Source organism: Mirounga angustirostris, unplaced genomic scaffold, assembly GCF_029215605.1.
Source record: "Mirounga angustirostris isolate CCGP_5_RB_7025 unplaced genomic scaffold, mMirAng1.0.hap1 SCAF_3, whole genome shotgun sequence".
NCBI lineage: Eukaryota > Metazoa > Chordata > Mammalia > Carnivora > Phocidae > Mirounga > Mirounga angustirostris.
In genome coordinates this window covers 76553358-76567869 of record NW_026991711.1, presented here as the reverse complement: position 1 = coordinate 76567869, position 14512 = coordinate 76553358, and the positions used below count along the sequence as shown (strand labels likewise).

General features: G+C 41.6%; 1 protein-coding gene across 5 annotated transcripts in view; it reads left to right on the top strand.

The window, feature by feature from the left end:
- SGCG (sarcoglycan gamma) overlaps window positions 1-14512 on the top strand; it is a 135071-nt gene that overhangs the window by 21966 nt on the left and 98593 nt on the right. The window contains exon 2 of one of the 5 annotated variants that reach the window (XM_064586297.1): window positions 9750-9898. The exons of 2 other annotated variants lie outside the window; for them this stretch is intronic. The gene's annotated coding sequence lies outside the window, so the exon portion shown is untranslated. Of the gene's footprint in view, window positions 1-1147; window positions 1309-9749; window positions 9899-14512 lie in introns of those variants that run through there. 2 more of the 5 variants (XM_064586294.1, XM_064586296.1) reach the window with 2 other exon arrangements.

Sequence of the window (14512 nt, the reverse complement as noted above, 5' to 3'; positions counted from 1 at the left end):
AGAATATTGAGTTAGGAGTTTCAGAGTTTGACTTTTCAGACACAAACTGATACAAACATACATCTCATATCATCATTGTTAAGCATTTTATATGTGTATATATATATATGTATATATATATGAGATATTTGTGTTGTGCTGTAATTTTATGTCTAAATTGCTGCATCAGAGAAAATTGTAATGTGCAGAGAGTTCATGAAAGATTTTTTAAAGTCTTATAAATAAATGTGTGATTAGTTGAAGCTATATCAGCTTTTAATTTAAGGCCTGCAGCTGTTGGTATGAGAAGCATCAAATGTCAAAAGAAGTTAGAGTTATGAATAAGTAGAGTAAGAGAAAAGGTCTCCTGAGAAGAAAAGAAAATAAATATTAAGCATGTGGATTATCATTGCACTGCTTCTCCTATTCAAGGTTTAGTGCTAAAATACAAATTTCAAATATATAATTTAATCTGTGTTAATTCATGCTGCTTACCAGGCTATATATAAAAATAATGCAAAATAAAAGATTATTTAAAAAGCTTGATATTTCTTTACTTTACATCTTATGAAAATGAATAAAGATAAACATCAAGCCTGCATTGTTACATTCACATCCTTTGTTAAACATAATATAAATTTAGTTTACTGGAAAAGAACTGTCGTAATTTTAACGGGCAGAATTTATTTACCTTCTCTTTATGAGGATGATCATTCCCTAAGGTTTTCTTCTCAAATATTAAAGTTTTTCACTTAAAAAGAGGCTTAAAATAAGTGATTTTTAAGAAGTGACTATTATATGATAACGTGCATTTCACGTGAATGAGAATAGTATACATTTAATACTAATAAAGTCGTAACTTCTAAATGTTGCATGTTAATTTGAAATGATTGCCAAGAGATTTTGTCAACATTAAATTCTACTGGAAACTAGTCTGGTTTTTGCTATTCACTTAAGGTAAAGTTAATTTTAGAAAGTTATAATTACATAAGACTATCATGATTCAGGATTTAAATGTTGGTTTTGTAAGAATTTTTTTTTTTTTGGCCCACTTAGAGCTGTGTCCTGGAATTGGTGCCCAAACAATTTTAAGTGTGGTATGAGCTGTTTATGTCACTGAGTAAAATTAGATACGCCTGTTGCTAATACGAGGGGATGAAACATGAGACAAGGCCAAACGCGTGAGAGCCTTTTGCATAGTCCCTGAAGCCTGAAGCCCCAAATCCTTCACTCATTCTTCAAGTAAGGGGAAAGTTTGAAACACTGTGTGTCTGATAGGGCTGGAGCTGGTTGTAGCTACTTCCCAGGGGGCTTTTTAACACATCTAAGGTAAGTCATCAGTTTTAACTTGGATTTTAGATAATTACAATGTACAGCTTAAAAACCAAACAGGTACAAGATTTCTTGGTTTTTGTTCTCTTCGTAGGTGACGTAATAGTTAATAAATTCCGTTTAAAATGTTGAATACATTTCTCTCAAAATGATTATATATAAGTATCAGTAAAATTTAGTATAACTTCTTATTTCCACTCTTTTACTCTGACTACTAACATGCTATGTATTTTTCACACAATTTGTATTTCTAGTGTTTTTAATCTGTAGAATTCCATGATAGCATTTCTCTGTTATCAGGCATTACATTGTACACGATAGTTAATCTAGATAAAATATAATCTTTAAGATTACCTGTTTCTAATACTACCCTTAAACTTTTGTGGTTGAACTACATTTGCTTTACATTTTGTCCATAGCTCTGTTACAGACATTAAAAAATAGATTGAAATTAATGAGAGCAAGAGTCCCAGTCATTTGATAAATTGGGAATAAGCAAAAAAAGAGCAAAGTACCAACTTTGGCTTCCCAACTATTTTTGAAGTAAAAAAAGGAAAGAATAGTTCTCTCCTAAAATCTGGAAAACAAAGTGTTGCTCAAAATCTGTATCAAAAAGTCAATATAGAGTACAAGGTAAACATGCGCCAACACTTAGGCCTACTAAAGTTGTCAGCGCTTTCCTTGTATTTCCTAATATGGAGCAATGGGAAAACAAGTTTAAAGGGAGGCTCAGAAAAAGATAATAAGGGAAAATAGAACTCAACTGGCTGGAAGATTCGCCAGCAGGATGGAGTAACTCACTAGTACAAAATGTACTGTTTAGCTGTTACTTAGTTTCTTGGAAACATTTTGTAGAAATAAGTCCAAAGAGGCACACTCAGAGTTTCAAGACTAATGGTTCAAGTTGGTGTTAGTTTTATAGGTTCTAGAATTTAAGGTTTTCTTTCAAAGCCAAATGAAAAATAGTATTTCAGCATATTTAAATGCCAAATTCCAAGGACTGACAAATCCAGGTTTCCAGAAGAGGATGGCTAAGCTTGCGGTTGCACGTGCCAAGGGCAGGCCACCCCAAAATGTAAGAGTCACTTAAGAAACAGCCAGTGAAAAAACAATCTGACCCCCCACTCCCCTGCGTTTGTCTCCTGAAAGCAAGAAATCAGTCTCCCGTGTGAAAGGTGCCCTCCTTGTAGCAGGAGATAAGGAGACCTCCTTATCACCAGAGGTGGGGAATTGAGAGCCAAGAAGTCTATATAAACAACCCTTGTTACGTTTTACTAATTTACTCCCCCAGCCCAAATTCTGTTTAGAATTCCTTACTAATGGAAGCTCCCAAAGTTAAGTTTTCTTTGTCCTGTCAATTCCTCACAGACTTATGGTCCCTTTCTCTAAAAAGTATAAAAACTGCCTGCCTGGGTTGTTTCTTTATTTTTCTTAAAGATTTTATTTATTCATTTGACAGAGAGAGAGAGAGCACAAGCAGGGGGAGCGGCAGAGGGAGAAGCAGGCTCTCCGCTGAGCAGGGAGCCAGAAGCGGGGCTCTATCCCAGGACCCTGGGATCATGACTTGAGCCAAAGGCAGACAACTTAACTGACTGAGCTACCCAGGCACCCTGGGATGTTTCTTTAGGTCTTCACCTCATTATTGGGCCTCCGTGTGCATGTAGTAAACCTTGGGCTTTGTTTTGTTTTCTCTGTTAATCTGTCTCATGTCAATTTAATTCTTAAACCACCTGGAAGACCTTAAAGGGTGGAAGGAAAAATGTTTCCTCCCCTACACAATTAAAATGCTGAAAATAAAATGGCTCCATATTGTCCTTTAAAAACACTTTCTAGTTATTGCACTGCTGTTGACTATGAAAATCAAATGGTAATTGTAAATTGTGAACAGGTGTCTCCGTTTAGTTTAATTTTGCATATTGTGTAGGACCTGTGGTTCTCCCTTTGCTCCCTCTTCTGCTTGGCTTCTCACAGACCCTTGCTTCTTTTCAAATGAGCCCAGCCCGGCTAAGGGCTAAGCCCACCATTGGTATGGTTTCCTCATAGGAGGGAAAACACTACAATCCCAAAGATGATTTTGCTACTTGCCCATTCTTCAGAACCTGCCTGTGCCCCTCTGTCCTTCCCTCCCCTTTCTCCCACATCCCCCACAAAGAGCATCCGCCTAGCTTTGTGCTTCTCTGGACCTACAAAGAGGCCAGATATTTCCATGCTGTCCCCATGAGTGTTGTGGTTTTCCTCATCCACTGGACTTGCCATTTCAGACTGCAACTTCATTTTCAACTTTATATCTGATTATGCCCTAGCAAAATCTTTGGGAAAATTGATATAGGAGTATTTAGTAATTAGTGGATTTACAAAAGTCTCAAGACTTCTCTCAAAATCCCTCAAAATATCGAGGTCTGCTTGACGTGGGTATGACCAGTGTGCAGCACACCACTGATGAGAAAGGAGCTGGGGATGGCAGGAGAGTCTGCTTATGCCCAAAGGAAGTGTGCTTCCTCCTAAAGCCGTGGGGTGCTTTTGAGCATTTACAACAGAATAGCAGTGGGGACAGATTTATTCTTTGGGACACTTACTCTGGTTGCCATGGAGAATGGATTGGGGGCGTGGGGGAGGGAGAGGGAGGAGTTATGGAAAGTCCAGAGACAGCTTCTGCTGAGGACTGAGGAATGAAGGGAGAAGGCAGCAGGAAGAAGCCATTGCTGTAGAGATGGGTATCTTGAAACCTAGCCTCACCTTTGTGACCATTTCAGCTCTCTTTTGCACATTCCCAATTGGTTTCACTTGTGAAAGGTCCCGGAAAAGCGTGGCAGTGACTACAGGTGCAGGCTGTGGAGTCAGAGTGCCACTTTCCAGTTGTATGACCTTGTTTGTGTGAATTGCTTAACTACCCTCAGCCTCAGTTTCCTCATTTGTAAAACTAGGAATAATCAGTTTCTACCTCCTGATGTTATAATGAGTATCAAATTCAGCTCATACAAAACATGTAGGTGTCTGACTTCTTGGTAAACAGTAGCTCTCCTCATCCTCCCGCCCCCACGCCTCCTCCTCATCACCACCAATAATGAGGAAATACACAATCTCTTACTCTCACCCCCACTGACAGGGAGGTCAGAGAGGAACCTCAGAATGGTGAGTATCAGGATTTCTAACTGCTTCTCCTGGACCCCCAGCAAGGCACCATGAGCCCTCTATAGAAGATACCAGACTGAAGCTGTTATTCCAGTAGGGAATATTCTCATGCACTCAGGGCTGCTGAGGAGGAAATGCACCTTCCAGAACACAAATAGAAAACCCTCCCTGATACTCTCATTAATTTACTGGAAATCCTTGGTGCCTTTAGTAGTTCTGAAGGAAAAAAACTCAACTGGGTTTCCTATGAACATTGTCCTTTCATAAAACATTTTAGATCTTAATGAAAATTATATATAAAATATTCCAAAATGTTAATCTTGGTAAAATCTTGCTGTCCCTGTACTGGCCCACATTTGAATATCACTTTAAATCCTCACATTTCAATCCTGAAGAAAGGTGTCTACAAAGATAAAAGTGAATCATGACCTTGAAGTTCTCTGAAACTTCTTAATGAACTGTCAAAGGAATTGGAAAATTGCATATACACCACATTTGATAAGAACCTTAATTAGGTCTACCTCAAGAATTCCTTTTTGCCCTAAATTTTTCATATGGAGACTTGAAACTAAAAAGAATCTCCTTTTGGTTGATATATTTAAGTAACTATTTTTTCTTAAAATTTGTCCTTAATTTTGTATGGTTATTTCTCAGAGTTAGCATTTAGTTAAATGCTATTTTTAGGGACTAGGCAAACTGAGGTTTTGAGAGGAAGGGGTTATAGAGCTGCTTTGCCTGAAATTTTCAGTTCGGTTATAGAACTCCAAAGACTAATGACATAGATGAAGACTCTTTTATTCTGTTCGGTTAAATGCAGCTTCCATGTGCAACTTTAAGAATATTCTGAACTCTGGCTTCCTTTTTAAATAATGTTAAACTTAAGAGTCATGTCTAAGAGACTATGGGTTCTGAAAAACAAACTGAGGGTTCTAGAGGGGAGGGGGGTGGGGGGATGGGTTAGCCTGGTGATGGGTATTAAGGAGGGCACGTTCTGCATGGAGCACTGGGTATTATACGCAAACAATGAATCATGGAACACTACATCAAAAACTAATGATGTAATGTATGGTGATTAACATAACATAATTAAAAAAAAAAAGATTCATGTCTATACTAGGATGGACTGAGGTCCCCCTGCCCCTCACAGGGCCGGCATAGGAACTGGCTACTAAATGCCTAGTAAGGGTTTGTATGTTTCTCTGGGGCATTGCCCACATCTCAACCCACATCTGTGTGTCTAACTTCTTCTCCCTCCCTAATCAGCTTCTCTCATTGTCTGACCTGTGCCTCTCAGAGAACATTCCCTTAATAAGTCACTTATATGAGAATCCTCACCTCAGGTTCTACTCAGGGAACCTGACCTCAGATAGATGAAGTTGAGCAATGTTCTACTAAAAAATCCATGAGCATATCTGACTGTTCACTTGTTAAAATCCCAGTCTTTCCAACAGCAGTTGTTTAGATAGGCTTCCCCAGGAAACACTCTGAGCTGGAGATTTGTGTGTCACTTCATGCGAGAACATCTTCAGTAAAAACACATGTAGGAAACTGAAGGCAGTCAAGTTGGGCTGGACGATTGAATGGCAAGGTAGTTGTGACAGAGCTGGGATGGCCCTCAGAGTTGTCCTGGAATTGAGTATGGGGCCTGGGCCTTTTGCACCCTTGCTGTGATCAAACAGTGGATGTGGGACATACTGTAGGTGGGGCGGCTCAGTGCCATCAAAAGTAATTCTCATCATCCGTTCTCACTCTTGGAAACTGGAAGAATGAGGGCCTTGGTTCTGGTGTGACCAGGGTGTCACACCACTGTTGTTCACCCTGGCCTCACTCAGATTACTTCATGTACCTAATTTGGGAATAGCCCGCCCTCCACCCAAGAGTCTAATCAATCTCTTGCCCTGGGGAAACCACTGAAGGAACATCATTGGGAAGAACTACAAGCTCCGCGGCTGCAGCTGGTCTCTGGATGGCAACTGATACTCACCGTCTCTCCTCCCACCCCCACCCCCAACCACCCATTTGTTCCCACCTAATACCTTTGTCGGTCTGCATAGCCAACCTGGTGTGATGAGCCTGACGTTCAGCTCTGAGGGGTCTGAGCCATTGGTCATCATGCCCTTCTTTATCAACCTTTGTCTGAGCACTTGTCCATTTACTATCAAAATGGTCAAGGAATACCAAGAAATGCTCCATCGGACCTTCTGGGTGACAGACATTCTTCCCAGCCAGGAATGGCGCATCCTTTCCTTCTAACTACTGTCTTGATGTGAAGAGATGAAGTGAAGGGATGGTAGCTTGAAGATTAATGGGATTCACGTTGCACTCCCCGGTAGAAGCATTTTCCACTGGGAACAGACTTCTAGATCCACAGAGCCTATAGTTTTGGGGATGGAAAGTACAGATTTCCCACACAGGTCATTAAAAGTGATGGTAAGAATGACCACTCTGACTCTCACCATTGGTAGATGTGTTCTACCTATTGAGGATGCAGTGCCACAGTAGTTGTTAATAAGGGCTATACAGACTCCATCCTGAAGCATTACCCACCCTCACAGGGAATCTCCAAGCTGGGGCCTCAACAGCAACCTCAAGACACTGTCACATACCCTCCTCAAGCCAGTATCTTCTGGGACATAGAATCGGTGATGAGAACAGTAGACCACAGTCAAGTGCCACAGTGCCTTTGCTGTGAAGTGGATGATTTGATTTATTGAAATGTCATGGAAAGTGCCATACCAATGGATCCAACATTTGTAAGTCCTCAGATGGTGATGCTGGCCACAGCCATGCAGACAAGAAAAGCCCATACCCAGCCTAGGTGTCAGTTCCAGTCACAATAATATAATTGTCTTGCCATTGAGTGGCTGCTTGGGCATGTCAAGGGATGGTGCTAAATTCAGGTTCAGCATTGGTGTCTGTTGTTGGCAGTTTAGACACTCAGTAGTAGCAGTGGCTAGATCAGCCTTGCTGAGAGGGAGCCCTCGTTGGGCCCATGCATGGCCTCTATCCCAGCCACTATGGCCACTATGGGAGCACTGGTGTGGGTGATGATGAGCTGGCTGGTGTCAGCTGGCAGAGTCATTCTGGTTATTTGGTGCCTTTTGCACAGTGGACAGTCCGGAGGATGTTAATGTGTGAAACAAAAGCCTTTGCCCTTTGTACTCTGGAGATCCACCCACAAGCTCTTTCCCAGATCTCATTGTCCTTCCTCTTCCAGACTCCCCCTTCCAGGTCCTGATGAACCAGCCAAGCCATTCAGCTCCATCAATGAGATTGTATATATCCCAACCTCAGCCAGTTTCTGTTTCCACAAAAAGTGGATGAGCAGACACGCCTGAAGCTTTGTGCTTTGGGAAGATTTCCTCTCAGCACCTTGACTGGGCTGTGGTCCACAGCAGGCCTTTTGTGGCTTGCACCAATATATTGAACCAACCCACCCTGAAACCAAGTTTGGCCTTTTTCCTCCTCTGTAGGCTGGTCATGAGGGACACCCCTCAATGGCCAGAGGACTGAGATCGGGGAGAGGTGGTGAGTGACATGGAACTATGAGTCACCTGTGTGCCCTCTGCCTGGCCCTAACTTTCTAGGAGGAAGTTCTAACTTTCAGGAGATTGCTGCTGGCTCCTGACCTTGTTATGCCTTGGTGTCAGTCTAACAAAACTCAGGTCATGATGGGAAATGCTGGCCACATGGCCACTTGGTGTCTCATGGTCAGGTGCCTTACCTGCACGAAGGCCCAGTAGTAGTTAGAGAAATGTTTTTCAGACGGTATATAATTCTCTGCCACAGATGGCATGGCCTTATTGCAAAACGCTAGAGGTCTGCATTGTGATTCTTCCACAGGCTTAGCCTTTCCTCAATTGCATGGCCTTGGGATTTGTTGGAGCAGGGCTGGCTAAGTCCTTGTTGTGTACACTTGTTCTGGTGTTGCTGGTGCCTCCTTCTGGGGACCAGGCCTCTCTTCAGTTAAGGGCTTCACTGTAAGAAACTTGAGCAAAGAGTTGTGATTTTTATAGGGGTTAGTGGCCCTCAGCCTCCTGATCATCCATCCTTGATGTCTCTTGTTGCATAGATGGAGAGAACTCTCTTGGTGGTTGCCCATCTATCTTCTTCCTCTTCAACAACTAGTCTGGCATGTCTGGCTTTGTCTTTCATTATATAAGCCATTACTTTCTCCAAGCTTTTGAGGGCCAACCTAGCAGTGTATTAATGCCATCTTCCAAGACCATGGCGTTAAGTTCTGTATCATTGCAGGATGCTCTAATACCAAATGTTTTTCCTTGCCCACTTTGTATCTTCCTTGATCCATCCCCCCGGGACTCAGTTCCAGGTGCACTGTCACTTGCTGACACCTGCTGGGTAGGGACTTCTGGCCCTTTGGATATAGTCCCTTTGTTCCCTTATCAGGTCCTGTCTTTCCCTACCTGGTTATGTGGTGATTTAATCCCAACTATGTGGTCAGCTGGCCAGGAGAGAACAGGCAGGTGGCAGGTTGTCACATCATCTTCAAGTGGGAGGGAGGGATGGGCCTGCAGACCCCGACATTCCAGGGGCACCTGGAGTTTCCAGGTTCTTAAGTGTATTGGTCCAGATGTCTCATTCCAAGTCTCACAGCTCCACTCCCACCCTGCTGGGGCCCTGGTTCTGACAGAGCAGCCTTGCCCAGGTTGAGAATTCATTCTTTGGTGCTCCTCGACTCTTAGGAAGGCTGGATCCTCTGCTCACTCTACCCTTCAGTTACAGGAAGTGGGAGTCTCTTCATCAGCTGCCAGAGAGGTCCTCTGATTTTTACAGTTTGCCTGGTACCACCTCAGTCTCTCATTGTCTTTCTCCAGTGCCTTGAAGAAGAGCATCAATTCCATCGTCCTTATGATGATTGACTTGTCTGAAACCCTCCAATCCCTTATGCATTGCACCTGCTAGTAAGTTTCCTCCCACTGATGTTCCATCCCGTTCAGCACCAGGGGCAGTTTTAACAGTGATGCCACCACTGTGTGCCCTGGTATAGCCAGTATTCCACGAACTGCCAGAAACAGGGTCCTGGTTGCCAGTGATTGACAGGTGATCCAGCTCCAAAATACCATTTTAGATTTGCTTCCCCAGACTACTTCTGGCCACCAACTCTGCTACCTGTGTTTTGACAGGGATTCGGGGACGGGGACAGGAGACTGAGATTTGCATAGAGGAAGTTCATTAGGAAGTACTTTTAGGAAGAATAGCTCTATGGGAGTGGGGGAAGCAGGAATGGGCAGAGGAAGAAGCTTAACTGTGATGTAGTAAAAACAGAAACCTCCGTGATCCCACAGGACTGACTGGGGAGAGACGAGGGGTGGAGGTGCTCTCTGGAGTCAGACTGACCCTTCAGAGAAGACGTGAATCTTCAAAGGCAGGGGCCAAGCCCTCATGCCCCTAGACTGACCAGTCCTTAGCTGCCCTGCAAGGGGCAACGCTTCAGGTGAGTCCGCCCTCATCAGCCAAAGACAGTCCCAGGGCAGGGACTCAGGTGTGTGCTGTGAGCAGGAAGCCGTCCTGGTGGCTGGGACAATGAGTTTCTTGGTGATGAGGCGAGGTCTGCGTGGCACATCACAGCATCTGCTAGAGTAATCCTCAGGTTTTCTGTTTTTAAGATTATCTGATTTAGGCATGAATTCTTAGAAAATAATTTTCTTTCTCTACTTGTTTTACTTTTATAGGTATGACCAAAGTGTAATCCAGTAGAACAATTTAAAACTAGCATTTAATGGAGAATTAATCTTTGTATTATATTCATCCATTCAATCATCAGATATTGGCAGTGTTCTAGGCAGTGAGACTGGCAAAGAACTCATAGAGGGGGAAAAAAAATCCTGCCCTTGTGGATATGGGACAAATGATATGGGAACATGAATGCAATATTTTCTGGATGTTGAGTAAGCTAGGAAACTGGAGACAGGAGAGAACAATTTGCATTTCAGATTAATTTGCTTGGGTTCATAAGTAGAGGATTAAGTTAAAGCTACCACAGAACTGCCAGGATAATTCCACCTTAAATAGGGGCTAACTTTGACTAATTATCCCTTTACTCTCAATACAGACAAATTAAAGGTCATTATTATTTTGGTGATTACTTTGATTAAATCATATTCTGTTATCAAAACATTTTAAAGGAACAAAATCATAAAATAAATATTTCATAGAAAATACATAAATGAGTCATTCATATAATAATTTTAATAAATAGGTATTTGAGTTTTGATTGATTCTATTAATAATATAGAGCTTTTCTGATATGGGTTGTATCTATACAACCATATTCCATATTATGGGTTGTATCTATAATAATAGTTTCCAGAACCTTGTCAAGGTGTGGCACCATCACATTCTATAAATACGTATTCTTCAAAATACTAGTTTGATCTGACTTTAAAGTCAAAAGACCATGAATTTTGTACTTAGTGTATAATAACAGCAAGTATAACACTGTGTGCTAATCATTTTTCTAGGAACGGTGCATTTTCCCTTTGGAGCTATGATGGCAAATTTCAGGGAAATAAAGGCCTCTACATATGTAAGATTTATAAATATATATGGGGGTATATCAGAGTAAATGTTATAAGGTTAACTGGATTGATTGTGAATGTTAGGTGTCCAAAGATATTAAAATGGTGTGTTTGGAATAATGATAGTAATCAGAGGCATAATAACATTTATGAAACTTATAATTCTCATGACATCAAATACCTGTAATTCACCAGTAAGCCTTGCATTCCACCTGTTGTGAGAAAGACGCCAGTGGGTCCGGGCATTAGGTGGTCCATAAGAACTCTGGGAATCTCAATTGTAAGCATTAGGGGACTTAGAAGGAAACTATTATATTACCCATGATATTAGGAAAGCATGTATAAGTTAACACACCAATAAACAGCCCAGTGAACACTTTCTATGTTAAAAAAAAAAACTTCTTGAAAAACTGCATAATTAAACTCTATATTTGGTGATCCTTTGGTGTTGATATAACATTAGGAAAATGCTATGCAATGAAATAGTCCACATATTTGTCGGTAGTTTCTGAGTGATTTGACAAAACACAAATTGAACAACAAGAACTGGTGGGAAGAAAAGATAACCATATATTGTTTCCTAAAAGACTACATATTAAATCAAAAAATAAATCCTCGTGTTCATTTTGGACCATCAAAATCAAAGAAGTAAATATTTTAAAGACAAGGAGATAAGCCACAATCAAATAATATCATACCTTTCTCCTCCACTTTCATTCAGGAGTCTTTTTTTTTTTTTTAAAGATTTTATTTATTTATTTGAGAGAGAGAGAATGAGAGACAGAGAGCATGAGAGGGAGGAGGGTCAGAGGGAGAAGCAGACTCCCTGCCAAGCAGGGAGCCCGATGCGGGACTCGATCCCGGGGACTCCAGGATCATGACCTGAGCTGAAGGCAGTCGCTTAACCAACTGAGCCACCCAGGCGCGCTCACTCAGGAGTCTTAATTGTAAGGAACTAAGAGTCTCCAAGTAAATCTTGTCCATGATTTCCGCAGAGCTTTAGTGGGGTCACAGGTTGGAGTAGAATTTGGGGAAGGAATGCCACTGTGAAGAAGGAAGAGAAGATAAAACAGTAGGGGGAACTCCAATTTCCAGGGAGCAGGTGCAGAGGTTAGAAAGACATGTGGGGGGCGCCTGGGTGGCTCAGATGTTTGGGCGTCTGCCTTCGGCTCAGGTCATGATCCCAGGGTCCTGGGATTGAGTCCCGCATCGGGCTCTCTGCTCCTTGGGAGCCTACTTCTCCCTCTGCCTCTCTCTCTCTCTGTCTCTCATGAATAAATAAATAAAATCTTTAAAAAAAAAAAAAAAAGAAAGACATGTGGGTCTGTGGGCTGCATCTCACGGACAGAACCAGGTGACAAAGCCCCAAGCCCCTCTCAGAAAGCTCTTCGAACATATTCCACCAGAAGTCAGAACGTGTCCTGAGACTAAGGTGATCAGGAGTCTCTGCTGTGGGGATAAGCCTGCTGGGCCAGGTGAATTGACCAGTTGACAGAATTGGTCATCATGAAGTTTTTGTCCTAGAACTAAGTAAGGCATGTCTTTAGAACTCAGTCTGGTTTATATGAAAGCAAAAGGGAAATACTTAAGATTCTATAGTTGAAAAGCAAAAGTAGAAACAGTGCTTTTTTTAAAATTTTTTATTATGTTAATCACCATACATCATTAGTTTTCGATGTAGTGTTCCATGATTCATTGTTTGTGTATAACACCCAGTGCTCCATGCAGAACGTGCCCTCTTTAATACCCATCACCAGGCTAACCCATTCTCCCACCCTCCTCCCCTCTAGAACCCTCAGTTTGTTTTTCAGAGTCCATCGTCTCTCATGGTTCTTCTCCCCCTCCGATTTCCCCCCCTTCATTCTTCCCCTCCTGCTATCTTCTTCTTCTTCTTTTTTTTTTAACATATATTGTATTATTTGAGAAACAGTGCTTTTTGATTACTAATCTTCCTCCCAAATCCAACTCATTTATCTTATCAGGGTAGAACTTTATATGATCTTGACCCTTGAAATGCACTGTTCAGACACAAAGAGTGCTTATGATTAACATGGATGCTAGCAAATGAAGTCATACGCAGGATTGCTGAGATGTGAAATGAGGGAAGTGTCAGCCTTTGAATTATGACATATGCATCCGTCATCTCATTATGCCAATGAAGGGGTCTGGAAAATAATGATGTGTAAATCCATCATTTCCCCCTTTTGTTTGATATGTTCCAGTTCTTTTCCTAGCTATTCACAGAATTTCTGTTGACGTTGGTAGGATGTCAGTTAAAGAATGGGTAAGAGAGATAATAGGATGTCTGGATAAAGAGGGAATGGCTTATATTTGCGATCATAATGCTGTTTCCTAGACATGGAAATCTATTCCACAAATACATTATAGATGAGAATACATTTTATTTGGCCTCCCTGCCTGCAACAATTACATATAATGGAGTACCTGCTCCTTGGCAGGTACTACTCTAGGTGCTGGGTTCATGACAGTGAACAAAGTATCCTTCCTGCCCTCATGGAGGTAAGAGTCTAAAAAGGAATAGACAATACAAAGTAAACAAAGGTATCCTTATCCACCCTGAGAAATACCATGAAAGAAATAACCAGGACTCAGTTGTAAATTAGGACAGGACACAAGATACACAGAAGTGGGGGTGCTCTCGAAAGACCCTTCAAGTTAAGACAGAAATGGCCGCCACGTGGTACGGACCAAATTGTCAGTCAGAAGGAAGAACATGTACAAAGGCTACGAAATAGAAAGAGCTTAGTCTGTTTGAGAGATGGAAGGAAACCAGTGTTGAGAAGGGCAGAGTGGGATTAGATGGAACTGGGAAGGCTGGATGCACCAGTGGAGTGGAGCTTAGTATGAAGTGCAGCAGGAGGCCACTGATTGACCTTCAACAGGGAGACAGGGGGTCGCTTTTGGGCTTCCAGCAGCTCCATGGTATAGCATTTTGTTAACATTTCCTTAGCTCTTGCTGCAGCTAACTACTAATTTGTCTCTCTGCACTTGATGTACATGCACTAAATCAGAGGTAAATAGTAGGTATAAACCATGCCAAGAAGGGGAGCATATTTGGTATCAAATAACACCTGGTTCTGGTTAAGAAACCAGGTCTCCAAATGTGGCAGTCTTTGTAATGATACTTGAATGCGCACACTTCTAATTGACATGAGTACTGTTCTTGCTTAATCACTATTCTGTGTCTGATCTCTGCCAACTTCAATTTCTGGATGTTAATATTACTCCTTAGGCAAATACTATATAATGACACTGTAAAAGTCTCCAATTTCTGAGTTTATTTAATAAAAACAAGAACAAAACACTAAGAAAAGTATGTTTGAATTGCCCACCTTTATTACCCTCACACTGTTTTAAAATAAGCCTACATCTGAACTATGAAACAAAATATGACGTTTGAAACCAGTTTTATTACCTAACATTTGTTTGACCGTCGGTTTGAGGTTTTCTTTTTCCTTAGAGTCATTCGTTCATTTAAATAAGTTTCTTCCCCATTTAGGTCTCTTAGC